This window comes from Notolabrus celidotus, chromosome 9 (genome assembly GCF_009762535.1).
Source record: "Notolabrus celidotus isolate fNotCel1 chromosome 9, fNotCel1.pri, whole genome shotgun sequence".
Taxonomy (NCBI): Eukaryota; Metazoa; Chordata; class Actinopteri; order Labriformes; family Labridae; genus Notolabrus; species Notolabrus celidotus.
The window spans coordinates 11936312-11955060 of NC_048280.1; the positions used below are offsets into that span (position 1 = coordinate 11936312).

Below are 18749 nucleotides of genomic sequence, written 5' to 3' on the forward strand. Positions count from 1 at the left end.
CTTCACTGAAATGTGCACTCAGGTCGCAGTGCCAGTGGTCTTCACAGTGTTTCTGATGCTAGAGTAACCCACTTAATAAAGAATCAGGCTGTTTACCATGGTGTTCTTCTGTGTCTATTTTATTATGGTTATAGTCCAAAATATTCATCATCATCAACCTTTATTTGTACTCGAGAGATCATTGAGGGGCAACCCTCATTTACAATGATAGAGTCATTTACAGTGACATTTAAAAAACAAACAACAAAGCATCAAGAGTATCATAAGTCCTCAAATATGATAATTTTTTTGATTTGGATATAAAAAACAATTGAAAGATCAAATAAAATAATACAAATAAGGAGGTGTAGGGGATTGAGTCGGGGATTCCTAAAATAGGAAGGGCCGGTGGTTAAAATGATACAATAAATATATACAGGTAGACCTGGCTAAAACAGTTGCAGAGCAGGGTTGAAAGGTTCAAAATTAAGATTCTAATTTGTGCAAAAGTTAAAAGTGCATTTAACTCAAGACGCTGCTGCAACTTGTTCCAGGAGTCAGGAGAAGAGAAACAAAAGGCAGTTTTTTCCAGTTCTGACCAAACTTGAGGAACAAGAGCAGCTGGTTTGAGGTGCGAGTCTGATATAAACGGTCTGGGTAATGAAGAAGTTTAGTGAGGTAGGTTGGTAATTTTTCTAAGACAGCTTTATTTATTAAAAGATGCCAATGGATATTCCGTCTTTCATGGAGAGAGGAACAGCCAACCTTATTGTACAGAATGCACCGATGTGTGTTAAAGGGGTCACCTGTAATAAATCGTAACGCAGAGTGATAAATGGAGTCAAGGCATTTGAGGGTTGAGGATGGTGCATTTCTGTAAATTACGTCCCCATAATCTAAGACTGACATAAAAACAGCCTCCACAACCCTCTTCCTACAAAACATTGGGATAGATCTGTTTCTATAGAAATAGACAACTTTTTGTCTGAGTCTGTCTGCAAGATTATTAATATGTACATTAAAATTGAGGTTTTCATCAATGTAAATACCTATATATTTATATTCTGTGACTCTTTCAATTTTGAATCCCATTTTGTGATTATATTTACATAATTGTGCTCTGTTGTTCTGGCTCTGGAGAATAGCATCACTTTTGTTTTATCAGCATTTAGAACCAGCTTCAAGTCATCCATAGTATCTTGCAGGAGTCTTGTAGATTACTGACCACAAGTTAAGTATTTAATATTAAAGAATGATAAAAATGAACAGTTCTTATATCACTGCATGGTGTCGAGCTGAATTTTTGCTGTTACTTTTTGTTGCTTAGCTAAAAAAGTTCTGTGTTAATGCAGCAGAATCATCTCCATTTACAAATTACATTAATACGCATTAGAATAGAAATTGTAATTACAGAATGATTAATCACACAACCCCTAAGTGTAAGTGAAACACCCCTAATACTGCACTTTAATAGGCTGAAAATGTGTCCTTAAAGCACTCTTTCTACCACGAGCAACATTTGAGATGAAAAGTTGTTTACAAGTTTTAACAGACAGAGGAGAAAGATCTTAGCACATGGTGGCAGTGGTGGTTTGGTGTGCTGAGATAAAGAGATACTGATGCATACATCTGCACTCACAAGACAGTAGAAGCCCAATTTAAGTCCACTGGCAAGCTAAAGTGTGACACCATGAGCAGCCGAGAGAGTGAATGATAGCTTTGTGTTGGAGAATATGCTGGAGGAAATTAAAAGAAGGCAAGAGTGAGAGGAAAGGAAAATAATTCAGACGGTCTCCCTCAAGCCTGTTCCTGTGGTTCTGCATCAGTGACACCTCAGGAAGGGGAGGACAGAGAGAGGGTGGGGGTGCTGTGTCATTTGACTGCGGATCACAAACGGACAGAGGTACAATCAGTTCTTTGAGTTAGCGCTCACCCAGTGACTAAATGAGACTTAAAGACAAAGACAAGCCTTTTCGGATTAATCACTGATGCAGATCTCTGGATAAACTCTAACTGATCTATCCACTTATTAACCAGTACATTAAGCTTGCTACCTAAAGTGTGGGCATTTAGAGTACAAATATCTAAACAATACATCTGCCTATATTCATTTCAGTTACTTGAAAAAAGGAAAACGAACTGGGCAGGACGTTGTGGTTCAGTTACATAAATAGACACAGCGTTCTCTCTAAGTATGTCAGGGTTTCCACAAGTCTATCGCAAGTTGTTCAAGGGGGCAGTGTGTTAATCACAAATAAAACATGAATAGTGAGACAGATGTCAGACTCTAATTAACTCCCCTACCACAAAACCCAAACACAATGTCTATTTTATTATCTTGGAAAGAAATGTGGAAATGAAAACCTGAAACTTTTACGTGCAAGATTCATTCTACAAATTGAGTTTTGAGAAAACTTAATGCTATAGCATTAACACACACGCACACGGACTAACCACACAGTTCCCAAAGAACACACATGTAGAGGGAGTCAGATGCCTCATTGCCCAGCAGAAATCATGAATCACTGCTGCAGGTCCCTCGGCACAAGACACTCACAAGGCACTGCACTTCAAAAGAACCACATGCAAATCAAATAGACTGTATCCCTGGTGGTTTAGGGAAAAAAAACTCTGAAAACTGGGGCTCTGTTCATATTCTCTATGTAAGGTGTGTGAGGCTGTTGTATCTAGACTAACAGCGGACAAAGAGACTTGCAGTGAGACAATGAAAGCAGCCTGCATTCATTCCATAGTTGGACAGAGTTCAGATGGCCTGTCTACCCAGTGAAACACACGTATATTCTACAAGTAGCACAACTTCGTTCTTACCATGAGATGACGTTTATGTCTGGCAGAATTTAAAAACCTCAAATCATTCCTTTTGATTTTCACATACAGAAACTCTCAGCAGGCCATACTCTAAATTCAAAGGGTGTTTTCTCCTCAGAAAAACACTCCCAGTAATCATAATGACGGTGTACATTTGATGTGGTCCTTCGTAACATAGCAACTAAGTAACTTATTCAGTACATTTTCCATAGAACAGCTGTGGACCCCCGATCACGGCCTTGAGCGCGGCCCCAAGGGCATCCGCGCCCCCATACAACACTGGTTGGGATCAAAAAATAATGGACTTGCACACACACCAACAACATACAAAGCTACACTCAAGGAAGCAGGAGAAACAGTTGGATCAGTCTGCATCTGTTGTGCAGTCTGAGATTGGAAGAGAGATGTTTGTCCTACCTTATTTTGTAGAGGCTGCAGAGTTTCTCTGACAACAGCCACACGTGTTTACGACTTCAGCGATGTCTAAAAAAGGAAATAAAGACATGTTAGGAGGTTGGGGATGAAAACTTCAGAATCACACATGACAAGCCAGTCTGATTTAAACAATCCTGAAAACAAAGAATGAAAATCAAATTAGAGTAAAAAGGGTTTGTAAATGTCAGATTTTACAGGAATTAACAAATCCCTTCATATTTAATTTTCTACTGCGCCCGATGGCACATCACTGTGTGATGTTTGTCCGTGGGTGATCAGAGGGTGAGCGAATAAGTTCATGACACACGCAAGCTTTTGTATGTCTGTTTGAACTGTGAGTGGTACATCAACCCCCCTCACAGAGAGAAGTAAATGTGCCTGCAACATTGAGATGAGAAGGATGAGAATAAAGCCTTAAAAGGATGAAAGTGTGACATCTTCAGTCTGATTAGGTATTCACAACCAGACAAGCCAAATCAGAGGTAAGAGGGAAGGCATCAATGCAGCATGCAAAGACAAATGAGAGAGGAGGGGGTCAGGATGTGAGGGGAGGGAAAGAAGAACTGACTCAGAGCTCGACTGTTTGCAATGAAATAACTTTTCCACTGTGCTGTTCACGTTCACACATTAATACATTACATAGGGCTTTTTAAACAAACCAGTGAAAATGGACATTACTTTTTACTAAATGAGGTCATTCCATTTTCCACAACCAATTTTCTATTATTATATCCACAACTAACTGTTGCCACTCACTCACACCCCACACACACATGGAGGTACTGGAGTTGTGCTCGTATACCAACATAACACACATACAGTCTTTCCTCCTCTTCTCTCCATCAGAGGGTGAAATGACATGAAATCTCTGATCCTGTCAGAAGCTTAAAAACATCATATTAGCCCTCAGCTGTGCTTGAGATTTCTCTCACTTTTACCTTTTCATCCATTTGGTTTCGCCTCAGCCCACACCTTTGGTAGTTACTTATTAAATGTTTTTATGGTTTCTGTCACAAAATGAAGTCCTGGAAGGACAGTATAACCTGGTTACTGGCCAAAGCTGGGTAATATAGTCTCTAGGGGTGTGCCAAAATAACGATACTACGATATATCGTGATATTTAGTCTTGCCATACGTTATCGATACACTGGCGCCAAATATCGATATTTAAAGAATAAACATACAGCCGTTCTAAACAGATTCTCTCACAAAAGCCTGCTACAATTTTGATTTACAGAGTCACTACTTCAAGCCTCCACATGATTGTGCTTAGCATGAATAAGAGTGGGTGCTGCGATAGACTACTCTTTTAAAGGAAATAAAAAGAAGAAGAAAAAAAAGAAAATGATGCAAGGCGGAGGATTAGCAGCAGAGAAAAACACCTGAAAGATGTACCGTCAAATTTCAAATCTGAAGTATGGGCCCACTTCGGCTTTCACTATACTGACAATTGAACCACACTTGATAAAGAGTTCACAGAGCTTGTCATGGAGGAGAGGACGGTTCATGATGACGCTAACGCTAACGTTTCTGTAAGCCAGCTGTCCTACAGCTGGCAAAGTGCCACTTTGCGAACTGCTCCAAAAATGAAAGTGAAAGTTAAAAATTGAACTCGCAGCAGTGAACTCTAAGTGACCCAGTAACATGCTGTCATTGACGTCTCGACAAGTCGTGGTATACATGTGCTGACCCGACCAAAACATATAGTGAAGGAATAACAGTTTGGGGGCCACGAATAGGCGGCCGGTGGGCCGGACGCGGCCCAGGGGTGCCTATTGAGGGCCTCTGATAGATACAAAGTATCTACTGCACAGGTCTAAGACTTAGACCATATGTGCAGTAGATACTTTGTTTTACTTGGCTGTCGTTCATGTGAAATTGATTGACAATGTTTTGTAATTCCTGTGAAATGGATTCAGTGCAGTCAATAAATTCAGAATTTTTTCAGTGACACAGATACCGTGAAGTATCGTGGATGATATTTCTTGCAATTTATCGATTATCGCAGAATCGCTGTATCGTGATAGTATCGTTATCGTGGGCAAAATATCGTGATAATATCTTATCGCAAGGGGCCTGGTGATACCCAGCCCTAATAGTCTCTCTGTGTTTAGTTACTTTAGCAGAAATAATGAAGGATTTCTTCAATGACCTGTCATTCATGACTAATGGTGCCTTCAAACGGGGTCGTGTTTGCCGTATTCATGAGAAATGGCCATATGAACGCCCCCCTCGCATCATAATCACAACATTTTCTAAAAGCATTGAGTTCACAAGTTGTGACGTGTCTGATGACATCCACAGGAATGGTGGAGCCCACAGACTGCAGTTTCATGCAAATACATGAAGTTATATGTAGCTAATAGGGTCTGTAGTTAGAGGTGTGAAATTAGCTAATGTTAACGAGAGCAAAGCTTGTACGTGATTTGATTAACGCTACACCATAGACTGTAAATAAAATGGACAGCGTTGTTCCGCCTCTTCCCATTGTACAGTTCTGAAGCCAAAGAACCTCACTCCAGGGCTCACCCATTGTGCAGCCAGAGTCTGCGAAGCCACAGAATGTCTGTGTTGCCATGGTAACGAGCTCGGCCCAACAGCGTAGCGTCACAAGATTCTATGGAGTTTTCCCTCTGCGGCAGCCATCAATCAAAGCAAACCAGGATGTAAAACCCCGTTTTTTAACCTCTAATAACCAAAGAAAAAGAAACTTTTCAGAAAAAAGAGGCCTTGAACACAAAACAGTCAAATAATAAGGACATATCACCACAGCATACGGATGTGAGAAACATTCGTACCATGTGTATTTATTTTTTTAAGTTTGACTTCAGCCCCATTCAAATGAATGGGGGAGACAGAGTATTTGACCTATACTGCAGCCAGCCCCTAGGGGGCAGACGCTTTGGTGGAAGCTTCACTGCCAGCCGGGCGAGATGCACCCCTGCGTTAGACCCATACGGGACCATGAAGAGTTTGCTGTTCCTCCGCATGGCATTTCAGCACATATATAAAGTTGTAATATTAGCATTTCCACTTACAAAGCAAGGAGGACAACGATCAAACTTTTGGCCACTCATTCACACGACTTCAACACATGACTTCACAACGTTATGAGTTCCATTTGAAGGCAGCATAAGTTACTGCTGAAGCGACAACATAACATCAAGATGCTCCTTTTATGACAGCTTTTTTTATAAGTTGTTTTATAAATAAAGGTGATTGTGCAGGCTAGTTGAGCAGCCATCATAATTTGTAGATCATCTATCCAACATTGAGGACACAGTTTCTGGTGGTCATAGCCTCTAAGAAAAATAAAGTAATGTTTTGATCCAAACATCTGTATTTTTTGGGGCTCTGTACGATCCTAAAAAGTAATCAGTGCATTTATACTTCCGCCCATAAATTTAATCAAATGCTGCACTATTGCATAGCCATGAATCAGATATGCTTGAATCTAATATTTTTATCTACTAAACAACAATTCTTCATGTAATGTATTTTGTCTTGACACTGTCTAGACTTTAAATCCCAATCCTTTTGTGTTTGTCCCCCTTTGCCTCTTTTGTACAGCCTTTCCTGAACAACCTAAACATTTGTTTGAAGTGTTTGTTTCCTCAGATCACATTCAATAATTACTTACGTTGGCTTTTTGCTTGCAGGGATTTGTTGCACAGTGGTGTGGTGAGTGTTTCTGTCAGGGCCAAACCAGCAATAGACTCCCACCTGAAACAAAACAAGTGCACATTAATTAGGTAAACAACACAAACTAACAGTTTCATGCTGCATTAAACTGCTGTGCTTTTAGTGGGATGCCACCGGCATGGCCCAGACTGTCCTTAACACACAGAGTGAAGTGGAGCAGAGACAGAGATAGGAAAGCTGATGAGCGCTTAACTCATTGCATAGCTTCTCCTGACAGCTCTGAAAAAGACAATTAGTTAAAAAAAAACCTCAATAGGCCCGGATACCAACATTTGCCATTAGATCTGGGCATCCCTTGCCATGCACGTCACCCAGGATGACTTCATACTTAAATGGTTTTCATTCAAATTGGTATATAATAGCTTGAACTTGTTTAATGAATCAACAGAGACATACAGTATCTGCATTATCTGATAGCAAATCCATTAGGGCTGCAACAATTAGTCAACATAATCGATTACGTCAACTAAAAAAATGAGTTGATGCAGAAAATGTAGCGTCTACGCGACATATTATTGTTGTTATTATTATTGTTTTCGCCAGGAACACTTTTATCACCGAAACAACACGGCCGAAACAGAGTGTTGTGATGACACACTGCTAACTAGGCCAACTATGTGTATGTGTGATAGAGAAGTGGCAGGTAAACATACAAGCGTAGCAGAGTGTATGTTACAGACAACAACGTAGATCAAACCCCCTCCTCTGTGTTACCCTCTGTGACACAGAGCAGAGACACTTATCAGCTCAGCTGTAGCACGCGATGCAGGGATTTTCATCTGTTGCTACAGCTCTACCTGCTTCAAAGTGTGTTAAAACTCTGTTTTCTAAAGTCCAACACGTGTAGGATCAATGACTGTAGCTGTGACTTGAAGCTAAATGAACAACTGTACATTTTTTAACTCCCGATGGCCGCCGCTATCGGAGTTAAGCTACTTCGCAGATAAACATTACATTCCGTAAGAACTCTTCACAATAAAAGTCCGCTTATGTTACGTAGTCCAGAAAACTTCATTTTGAAAGGGCTATAACAAGAAGCTGCATGTTGTCAGGTGCAGTAACTTGACAAATCTCAAATGGTAAAATAAAGCACCTTTAAATGTCTAAATAGGGATGCACCGAAATGAAAATTCTTTGCCGAAACATAATATTTACGAGGTAAGAAATCAGTGATAATTTGTCTAACTTACTGCACTGTTATAAAACATGATATATATAGCCTTACAATTATAAAATAATATAATAACAACAATACTCTGTTTTGTTCCTTCTATTTAAGTTGTGCTAAGCAAAGGCGTGTGGATGAGTTTGTGATGAGGAGAGGCTCATGCACCCCTCAAATACTTGAGCCAAAAATCATGACTAATCAACTAATCGGAAAAATAATTGACAGATGAGTCAACACCAAAAAGAATCGTTAGTTGCAGCCCTAAAACCCATACAAATAAATGTTGTCTCTTGGCAAAGTGTGTAGTGTTTTGTGAGTGATGCTAGCATAAAAAGGCCCAACTTATAAATACATATTCTTTTATTTCCTGGTTAAACTAGAAGAGGCTTTCTGTAGTATCTTTCATTGAACAAAGCTTATCCAGAGTTGCCATGTGAGCTATTACATTTCCCGTTTCTCACACATCAAGAGGTTGAGGTCACAATTTATTGAATTGACTCTACATACACTGTCCGTGCAACTATCAATTACACCCAGGATAGGTTGCTGCAGGGTTTTTCTTTTTTCTGTCATCGATAAGCTGTTTGACTTGACAGCACTAACTACGGCCATCTGGGACTTTGGCTCAGTCAATTGCTATTGACAAGCTAATTAAATGTTCTTCAGGACTATGGACTCTTTCTTTACAGTCCCTGATTTTGTTTGTTTTTATGAATTACATGCGTGTTTAAATTTATGTGTATAGAAATAGGATACATATAGTTGAGAAACACTTCCTTTAATTATTTTTCTTTTAGTGACGAAAACCAGTGTACACTGGACAGTGTCATATGTCAATGTTTTTGAAAAACAATCTTCTCAAAGCAGCAGCAGAACCCGTCAGAGGGGAGGCTTATCTGCAGGATTTATAGTCCCAGTAATCCTGCACACAGGAAGTCAGTGTATATCTACAGATTTATGGGGACAGGAGGGAAATAAAACAAAGTATCTGTGCACAGAGCGCTCTGCAAGAAACCAACTCACATCCAATAAAACCTCATCTCTTATATTCATCAAATGTATAAGATCCATGTTGAACTGACTAAGTGTTATGTCCTCCACACTAGAGTAACAGGCACAAATGATGTGCTATTATAATCATAACACAGTGATTAGCCTTATGGTGTTATCGTCATTTCTCTTAAAGGTGACATATCATGCAAAATGGACTTTTTAATGGTTCTCTACCTGAAATATGTTTCCCTGGCATGTCTACAAACCCCCCAGAGATTTAATAAAGTTTAAACTGTCTTCCTGCATGGCGATGTCAACAACGTGCAGTTTCTGTGTCGCTCTTTTTGTTCCATTTGTTTTCACTATCGGGAGTTTGCGCTCCTACTAGCTACAGTACGGTAATTGAGCTCTCAGCCTGCAGGGAAAGTTGTGAGGCACAGAGCCCCGAGCTCTCTGTCCGACTCCGCTGGTCACTCTTTAACTTAAATATAGGAGTCTTTGAATCAAAAGAGCACTCTACAAGGTTAACTTACCATAAACATAAACAATAAAGCCCCGTTTTCTGTGATTGCATGATTATGACCAAGTGAGGGAGAAAATCCGGGGCGGTTTGTGTCGCTGTCTTTTCCAGGACAGCGTGCACTCAGCTTTCAATGAATGGGGATGAGTTTTTTTAATCGTATCAGGTCGCACAGCTTCACACAGGTGTATAATAATAAGAGTGATCAAAGAAGCATGTGAATAAATAGTTAATGAGATTTGGAGCACAGTGGTGTTTTTTACGTGAGCCCAATATTAATTACAACCCTAAATATTTACTGTTTATGGGCTTACTGGTTCTCAGATACTCAAGATCCAGCCAAGCGGCAACCTCCGGTCTCAAACTATGAAGCCCATGCGGAAGTGCTATAAACTGCAATTCATCAAGAATCTGCTTGAGGCTGGCTGCAACCACATAGACACCAATTCAAAGAAGATGATCTTTGCAGCATTAATATACATGTTTACAGCCTGGTTCAAAAAACGGCTTGGGTCTACGCAGCTAATCTCTCTATCGGCACACACTGTACGGGGGGGGATGAATTTTTTTCTAATGCAACGGTTCAGAGGATATCAAGATTACAAGTTTTTGCCCAAATAAGGACATGACTGACTTGACTCTCGGACAGGAACACATAGCTGTTGGCTAGGAGGCTCAAACTCCGCCCCTTTACGTCACATTATGCCTGGTTGAGTTCCGCATTTTCAATATGGCTGCTGCCGTCGATTGGCTTCAAAACAGCGCTCAGAAACAGATGAGTGACATCATGGATACTGCGTCCATTATTTATACAGTCAATGGATCCAGCCCAGAAAAGCATTATAGACTTTAAGCCTGACCTCTTGAGTGTTTGTGTTTCCCTGTTGTTGAATTTCATGTGTTCTGCTAGCAGTTTTTGTTTTCAGGGTCTACTGCAGTTGCAGTTCCAGCAAGTTCTAGCAAGCTTTTTATCAAGGTTGTCTTTATATATATTAATTGTATGTGTTGTAGGCTTTGGAATGTGTTGCTTACTAAGGAACTTGCTTTGACTTGGCTAAGCTTAAAATGTACTGTACAGCCCTTTTCACACATGAAAAAATTGATATTTTCAAGCTAATTACTGGACATTCAGGCCCTGATATTTTCAGGATCCTGACCCACATACCTCACATTGGGAGATTTTCAGAGTACAACTCCAGACTACTTCCAGATTTTTTCTAAACTATCAGCTAAACTGGACAAAAACTTTTTATTAAGATAACTTGTATAAGCTGTATGTCTTCTGTCTGTCTAACTCATTTTCACAAGATCCCTGACAAAAGGAGCGCATCTCCAAATGAGCAATTTGGTGCTACTTCATGATTTCATCAAAGGTGTCATCATAACATTTTAATTTTGAAGCATTCTGCCATCAAACTGACACAGATGGCACTATGAGGGGGAAACGCTGATGTCAGTGTTGATTTTGAACACTCAAGCACTTCTACCAAATGTGACTTCTGAGTTTTTAATTTCCACACAGAAACCATCACATTCCTGAATTATTGATCTGTTTACACTTGGCTTCAAGATTTTTCTATTTCTGTGATTTAACAACAAGTGGACAGCCAAGACACATCACTGTTCTCACCAATCTGTCAGGAATCTCCAATGCATCCTGCTGAACTCCACTTCCACTAGAAGGTCCAAAAGCCCAGGGCACAGATATTACGTCAGTCTGTCTCCAGCCAAGCAACAGATTTATTTTACATCAGCTAGCTAGGAAAACAAAAAAATCATGATTCCAACTGTGAAGAAAGACTAGAGAAAGTAATTTGCGTCTTGCAAAAAAAGCACAGAACATAAAACTGGCAAACTTTCACCAAAACAAACATCTCATCCTGCACTGACAGAATTTGATGTGTCTCAGAACACCTCAGCAATGATTGGATCACTGCATATCTTGGCTGTCTTAGATGCTTTTATTTAGCACTGTCCACTTATCATCCAGTTGCTTCAAATGCTTTTGAAAACCAAGTATTTATGAGGTGTTTAAATCACTCCACTACGCTGAATAACACCACTCCCCTTCAATTTCTCTTTTCAAACTAAACACAGAAACTCAGCCTGTAAGAGCAAGACTTTAAAGCAACAAAAGCACAACAACCATCATATCACATCTATTTCAAAGTAACTTGTGAAAATGTATATATTCATGAAAGATGTTTCACAGGCTGGCTGTTAAAGGCTGACATATTTGATGTGGTGGAAACACAGCACTTTAATATTTTTTTGCTTTTATGTCAAGCTTTTTTCCTCTCTAAAAAATGTGTCAGAAAATCAGGCCAGAACATTGGGTTGGATGAAAAAGTTGACAATTGAAAGAATAGGTGCAAAGTTTGCTCTGCATCATTAAGCGCTCAGTGGAGCACAGATGCTGACAGGCCAGACAACGACTGTGATGTAAACACTGCATTGCAGCCAAGTTTAGAGGTCAATAGTTTGGATCTTTTGAAAGGCAGAGTCATTCCTTGGAAAACAAGAGCCTCACCATTGTACAGGGTCAAAATACACTTGTAGGCTATCAGACCTGCAAACACTCCCGATTAGGCGGGAGTCTACCGCTTTTTAACTTATTCTCCCTCTGTACTCCCGAGTTGTTATTTCTCCCGACAATCTCCCTATTTCACGTCGATGTCAATCAAATGAGCATCCCTCAACTTATTTTTCAAGAAGTCCTCTACTTGAGCCTTATATTCAAACCCCCAAAAACATCCACCCCTCCTCTCCCTGTAGATGGTTTGATCCAAAAGACGCTGCATGAGATAGTTTCTGACAGCAGGTAAACACAGACACAGAGCGACAAGTAGATCTGTGACACCGGTAGCTGAAGAGTTCATTAGACGAATTGTTCTGAGTTAAACTTCTGCACTTTTTAAAGATTTGATCCATCCCTCATTAAAGTGGGTTAGCCCACTATAGCTAACTTAAGTTTTGATGTGCAATAAAGCAGCATCTTCTTTAAAGTTCATAAGGAGAGTTTAGAGCTGTGTGAATCTGATGACAGAGTGCTGATGGTGTCACTATCACAATATCACAGGTGAAGTTATTAAAACACTAAACTCTACATGATAACCTCAGGTGGAGATGCAGAGGAAATATCTTCCTTCTTTAAGTAAAGAGCAGATAGAAGCACCATGTTTTCTAATGTTTACCTTCCTTTTTGTTTGTACTGTTTATTATTATTTTTATATTTTTTTGTATTTCCTTTTTTTTTCTCTTTTTGGTTTTTATGTTACTTGTATGTAATTTGTTAACTTGTGGTGAACAAAGAAGTAAGAAATGCAATTAAAAAAAGTTATCTAAAAATAGTACATTTCACCCATTATAGTAAAAAATATCAACAATATTAGTAGCCAAACTTGAAATAAAACCTTGAAAATAGAAAATGTCATGAGTTTTCTGCCTTTCTTTTTGCCAGATGACTCCTACGTTTAGAGTTAGTGAACAGTTAATTATCAAAAGCATCAGTAGCAGTAGGTTAATTCATAACGGCATAGGAAACACAGCCACATGCTCATATAGGTAGGCTTATTTTCTGCAGACCAGCTAAATGAAGTCACATTAAATGACTTTGAGGGACCGAGGGGGTCGCAAGTATTTGGCACCTATATTTTGGGGGTCGCGAGCTGAAAAGTTTGGGAACCCCTGATTTAAAGGACCCAGATGAATTACTTTAAAATTCACATAGGAGATATAGATTCATGTTACAGAGAATCTTGAATTCAAAACTGTATTGAAATAATACTATAATGGTACTAACATCAAAATATGGTGTCAACGCAAACCACTCTAACTGGAATATGTGTGTTACTACCAAGCGTGCCGGATACGGCCCTGGTGGTGAGGCTTTCAGCAGTGTGACTGCCCCCTGGTGGCTGGCTGCAGTATAGGTCAAAAAATCCGTCTCCCCCATTCATTTGAATGGGGGAGCAGTCAAACTTTAAAAAATAAATACACATCGTACGAATGTTTCTCACATCCGTATGCTGTGGTTGTATGTAGTTAGTATTTGACTGTTTTGTGTCCAAGGCCTCTTTTTTCTGAAAAGTTTATTTTTCGTTAGTTATTAGAGTTTAAAAAACGGGGTTTTACTTCTGGGTTTCCTTTGATTCACAGCCGCCGTAGAACGAAACTTCAAAGGACACACAGCGTCTTGTGACGTTACGCTGTAGGGCGTAGCTTATTACAAAGGCTTCACAGGCTCTGGCTGAAAAATGGCTGCGCCCAGGAGAGGGATTTTTTGGCTTCAGAACTGTACAACGGGAAGAGGCGGAGCAACGCTGTCCATTTTTATTTACAGTCTATGGTTACTACCATAGACTGTAAAAAATATGGACGTAGTATCCGTGACGTCACCCATCTGTTCCTGAGAGCTGTTTTGAAGCAAATCGACGGCGGCAGCCATATTGGTAATGCGGAACTCAACTAGGCAGAGTGTGACGTAGTGTGAGTCTCTTAGCCAATGGCTGTGTGTTCCCGACCGGGTGTCACGTCAGTCATGTCCTTATTTGGGCAAAACTCATAATCTTAATATCTTCTTAACCGTCACGTTAGAAAAAAATTCACCCCCCGTACAGTGTGTGCCATTACAGAGATTAGCTTCATAGGGCCAAGCCGTTTTTTGAACCAGGCTGTAAACATGTTTATTAATGCTGCAAAGATCGTCTTTTCCCCATTCATATCTATGTGGTTTCCGGTGTTTCTGCAGCCAGCCTCAAGCGGATTTTCGATGTATTGCAGTTTATATCACTTCCGCATTGGCTTCATCGTTTGAGACCGGAGTTTGCCGCTTGGTTACTACTCATCGAAGTGGCCCACTCTACTCTCACTCCTCAACATGTTTATGAATTTTGTCATACTTGTTAAACATGGATTTTTTTTTATTTTGTATGTTTTCATTGCCATATTTTACTGCAAACTCTTGAAACTAAGAGATATTTAAAGTATTTGACTTACATATCTGTTTATTAAATGTATTAATCTGCAGTTTAGGCTTATGGACGGGGTTGCTGGATATAGGCTGATTTTTATGATACTCCAGAAAATCTCCCTACTTTTCACAGTTCAATGTTGGCAGGTATGGGCTATATACTAGCCATTACAGATGATTCAAAAGTCAATAAAAGTGTAATATAAGAAATGTTGCGTTCAAAAAGTTTACTGTGAGAGGAATGCACTGACTGTAGATAATGTATGGAAGACTTGCCTCACGAATTCGCCGTTTTCCGGACGCAAAGCCATATGGAATTTACAACAAATCTAATAAAACTTACCTGAAATCCAAGAACTTGAATGTTGTGAAGCCATTATGTAATAAAGAATAACGGTACCTGCGCTGAAACAATGTCTGATAGCTTACAACACGTGTGAAAGTAAGCTAACATCATGTCTCAGCCTGGTGTGTCGCTCAGCCTAGCTTAAATAATAACTAACACCACAGCTCACTATTCATTTTACCCTCCGGTACACAAAGAAGTTTACTCACCTGTAAAGGTATCTTTTGTGGAAATATCAAACCCCCGTTGAGTCAGCACCAGGTATCATCTGTAGATCGTCCAGGTGCGCTCGTGCCTGGTTACACCTGTGTTCAAACCTCAAACTAACTGCGTCATTGAACGGTAATTAGGACGCAACGGTCTGCTACCCTGTCTAAAACAAACACCCCTCCGGTTTCTGTAATTCCCCGACAAACCTTAAAAATCCCGAGAGGTCGTCGACACTTACTCTCCACAAATGTTTGGGAATTTTTCCAGGAAACCCCCCGGGGAAATACACCGTGGGCTACCCTGTAAATATCACTATTTTACCCATTTCCCCAAATCTAAACAAAGATGGCTGCCGGAAGAGACATACTACTTCATTGACTATGAGAGCTAAAATATTTTAATATGATGTATTGTTTGGAATTAACTTTAAATTCGTGCTTTTAAACTGTTTTTCTAGGTTACTACTTGACGAGACATTGATGGATGTGATAAACATTCAAGGTAATTTTACTGATGAGCTCTCACTCATCAGGTGTGAAGGTGTGTTAATCAATAACAAAATTCCCAGAGGTGAGACTGAAAGGTAAAAGGATAGTTAATTCATCATTGTGACATAAAAATTGATACTGCTCCAATAGGTGTCTTTGGATGGGGCAAAGGTATTTCCTCTGAAATGTACTGTACAGTTCACTGGGATAACACACAACATATGATACCAGGAAAATATATGATGAAATTCTAAAAATATGCCTACTCAAAGAATATATTTCGTTACTTTATTTAAGCTGCATTCATACAGTTCATCATCACATCATGAAACAGTTTTCTGCTATCAAAGTTATTTTTTATTTAATATCAAACAATGATATATATATATATATATATATCTATATATATATATATATATGTCATTATTTGGAATGATTTCACTGCTCACTTAAGATTAAAAAATTTGGTGAAAACCAAAACAATGAGCTGAGTTGATCATTTTTCTGTCATCATAAAAAAAGTTACTGATTACACCATAATCAAATATAAGAATGGGCATATAAACATTTGTGCAGCTTTAAGTAATTCACTAATAAGATAAAGGAGAAGTTTGAGCATGAAAAGGTGTTGAGTACAGCCCCTCTCCACATATGAATTCCTCCTTTGTTAACAGAGAAACAAACACACATCATTAATTTACATATCCTCTTTCCCCTTTTTCTATAACTTTGCATCAGTGGCACTGATGGTAAGGATCATAGACTGTATATTAAAATGGATGTGATATGGGCTATATTGCTTTGCAGCCCAAAAATTAAAGAGAGCAGATTTGATTAGCAGAGTAGAGGAGCTATGGCAAGAGAATATAGCGAACACTACCACAAGAGTCATTGAAATTTTTATAGCCATAAGTATCTGCTTCAAATCAACACATACCACACATAATAATCTGTTCTGCTGTGGACTTAATCCACCTGAGGGACCTTCCATGTGTTATCGGTAAGTTTAATGTGTGTTTTGGTTGGTGTTGTGGGCGTTATATCAGTCCCATGAAGCTACCAACCACTGACATTTTCTGCCCATGCCGTGGTTGCACCAGCACAAGATGTCAGTTGTTGCCGTCAAAGTTCACAATGGGCGAAAATGAAGTGATTTTGTCTACTTTACATCCAGTCATTGGTGAGGACGTGCTGCCCGTCCCTTTTGGACTAAATTCTTTCAAAATGATTTTAAAACAGAAACAAAGATAGACCCATATGCTTATAATTAATGGTGGATTTCCGCGGAACATATTGTTGTAGGCGTTGAAATTTCACAAGTTTTTTTAGCCAAGGTTTGTGTATTTCACAGACAACACTGACTGACTCTGACTCACACATACTGTAGATGCTTTGAATATCTTCAATTAGTATCCATTACATGTGGGTGTTCATTTGCATCCTATACACGGTGTCAATACAGTCTGAAGTGAACTTTCTGTTAGGGAGAATTTTGAGATAATTAGGCATCCACCCACATACAAATCACACAGAGGGGTACACGTATACAAACACTGAAGCCAGACTACACGATGAGCCTCTCCAAGACAAATCAGGACAAATCATTGTGATAATTGCCTCAGATAAAATAAAACTTTGGCACACAAATGCCACTGTCATCATTCCAAGACTCACAACTGAGCACAAAATAGTCCTAAGTGCTAGTCACCATATCCAAGGATTTCTTTCCTGTAATTCAGCAATGTAATTACATCTGGTGATGCCATTGTCTATGTAGGCGTCGTCTCAAGCTACATCAGTCAATAGGGCATGACTTTTCAGTTGCATACTTTGTATTTATCAAGGCCTAGCTGATTTGAAACTCAGTACGCATCACTTGGCTCACTGCTCTGGTGGTCTGCTGCAGCTGAGGAGAACTTGCACATTTTCTTTTGCAGCTGAAAAAGTGTCATTAATGTCACTGTATGTGACCATTCATAAGTGAGAACATTCCGATTACAGGTAGAGATATTCCGTGTGCAACAAGCACCAGTAGATGTCAATTTGTGTTACCCCCGTGTCATGTTTCATTATTGCTCATTCCATTACTTAGTTGCCACAAGGCCTGATAAGCAATCTGGAGAATTCCTCAGCTGTCAATCAATAACACTCATCCGTATCACATTAGCCTCTGCTCTCCTGGCCCCACTCTGGTCTCGGATCACACCATAAGCTGCTTTTGTCATCTGGCATGCAATGACAGCCAGAGAAGGAGATTTACCTTCCACAATATTTGGCGGAAACAACCCCCTTTTATTTATTATAGCAGGATAAAAGTGTGAAATGTCTTTGAGAAGATCATAAATAAAAACATGAGCATAGATACACATAAGAACACAAACACCTGTCCGAGACAGGGGGAAGTGCCAAACTGTGTATTTGGCTGTTCTTCTTATTTGCAGTCTGGTGTCGGTGCTCCCAGATGGCAGGGAAGTACAACTGGAAAAAGTCACTCATTCCAGTTAATTGTTTCATTCCACAGAGAAGAAGGGGAAAAATATGTCTGTAAAGTGTTAGAGTGCTTTCCTGTCTTTTCTTTTACTTTTTGCAGTGTTCACACAGTACCTGGATTTTAGCTCTATTGACTAAATAGTTGCATGGTTTCTTTCCACCATTAATGAGGCTATTTGGAATTAGTTTACATATTAAAAGCATTATAATAATATACATGCTGTTTACAGCCTTGGACTGTTCTAATAGAAGATACAGTAACTGCTTGCTTCAGAGGCAAAACTGTGTCTGGTTGTTTACAAATGTTGTTAAGGCTTTTTAGAAAAGGCCTTGGCACTGAATCTAAAGTTTTCGACAAACTTTCTCCTCATGTGACATTAGCCCTGTGGGATAACAACTTCATGCATATACATTGCGTTAGAATATATAATTCTGGGAGTTAAATCTACTCTAATCTTGTCTTTAAGCTGGGAGCTGGGGGTGTATCTACTCTACACTGTGTTGCAGGAAAATTCCAACAACACAGTTAAAATGGCTTTGACATTTTTAATTTCAGCATTAACAAATGACTAGCAAGGGAGCGCTTGTGTATCTGGGAGTAAGCGTTACTATTTCCT

At 39.4% G+C, this 18749-nt stretch overlaps 1 protein-coding gene across 6 annotated transcripts in view; it reads right to left on the minus strand.

Moving 5' to 3' along the window:
* The window catches only part of gpat2 (glycerol-3-phosphate acyltransferase 2, mitochondrial), a 167823-nt gene extending 152151 nt beyond the window's left edge, over positions 1–15672 (minus strand). For 2 of the 6 annotated variants that reach the window (XM_034691788.1, XM_034691785.1), the window contains exons 1-3: positions 14942–15051; positions 6884–6966; positions 3226–3291 (exon numbers count right to left, since the gene is read on the minus strand). The gene's annotated coding sequence lies outside the window, so the exon portion shown is untranslated. Of the gene's footprint in view, positions 1–3225; positions 3292–6883; positions 6967–11256; positions 11380–14941; positions 15052–15153 lie in introns of those variants that run through there. The other 4 variants (XM_034691787.1, XM_034691789.1, XM_034691783.1 and 1 more) reach the window with 4 other exon arrangements.
* Between the last annotated feature and the right edge of the window lie 3077 nt (positions 15673–18749).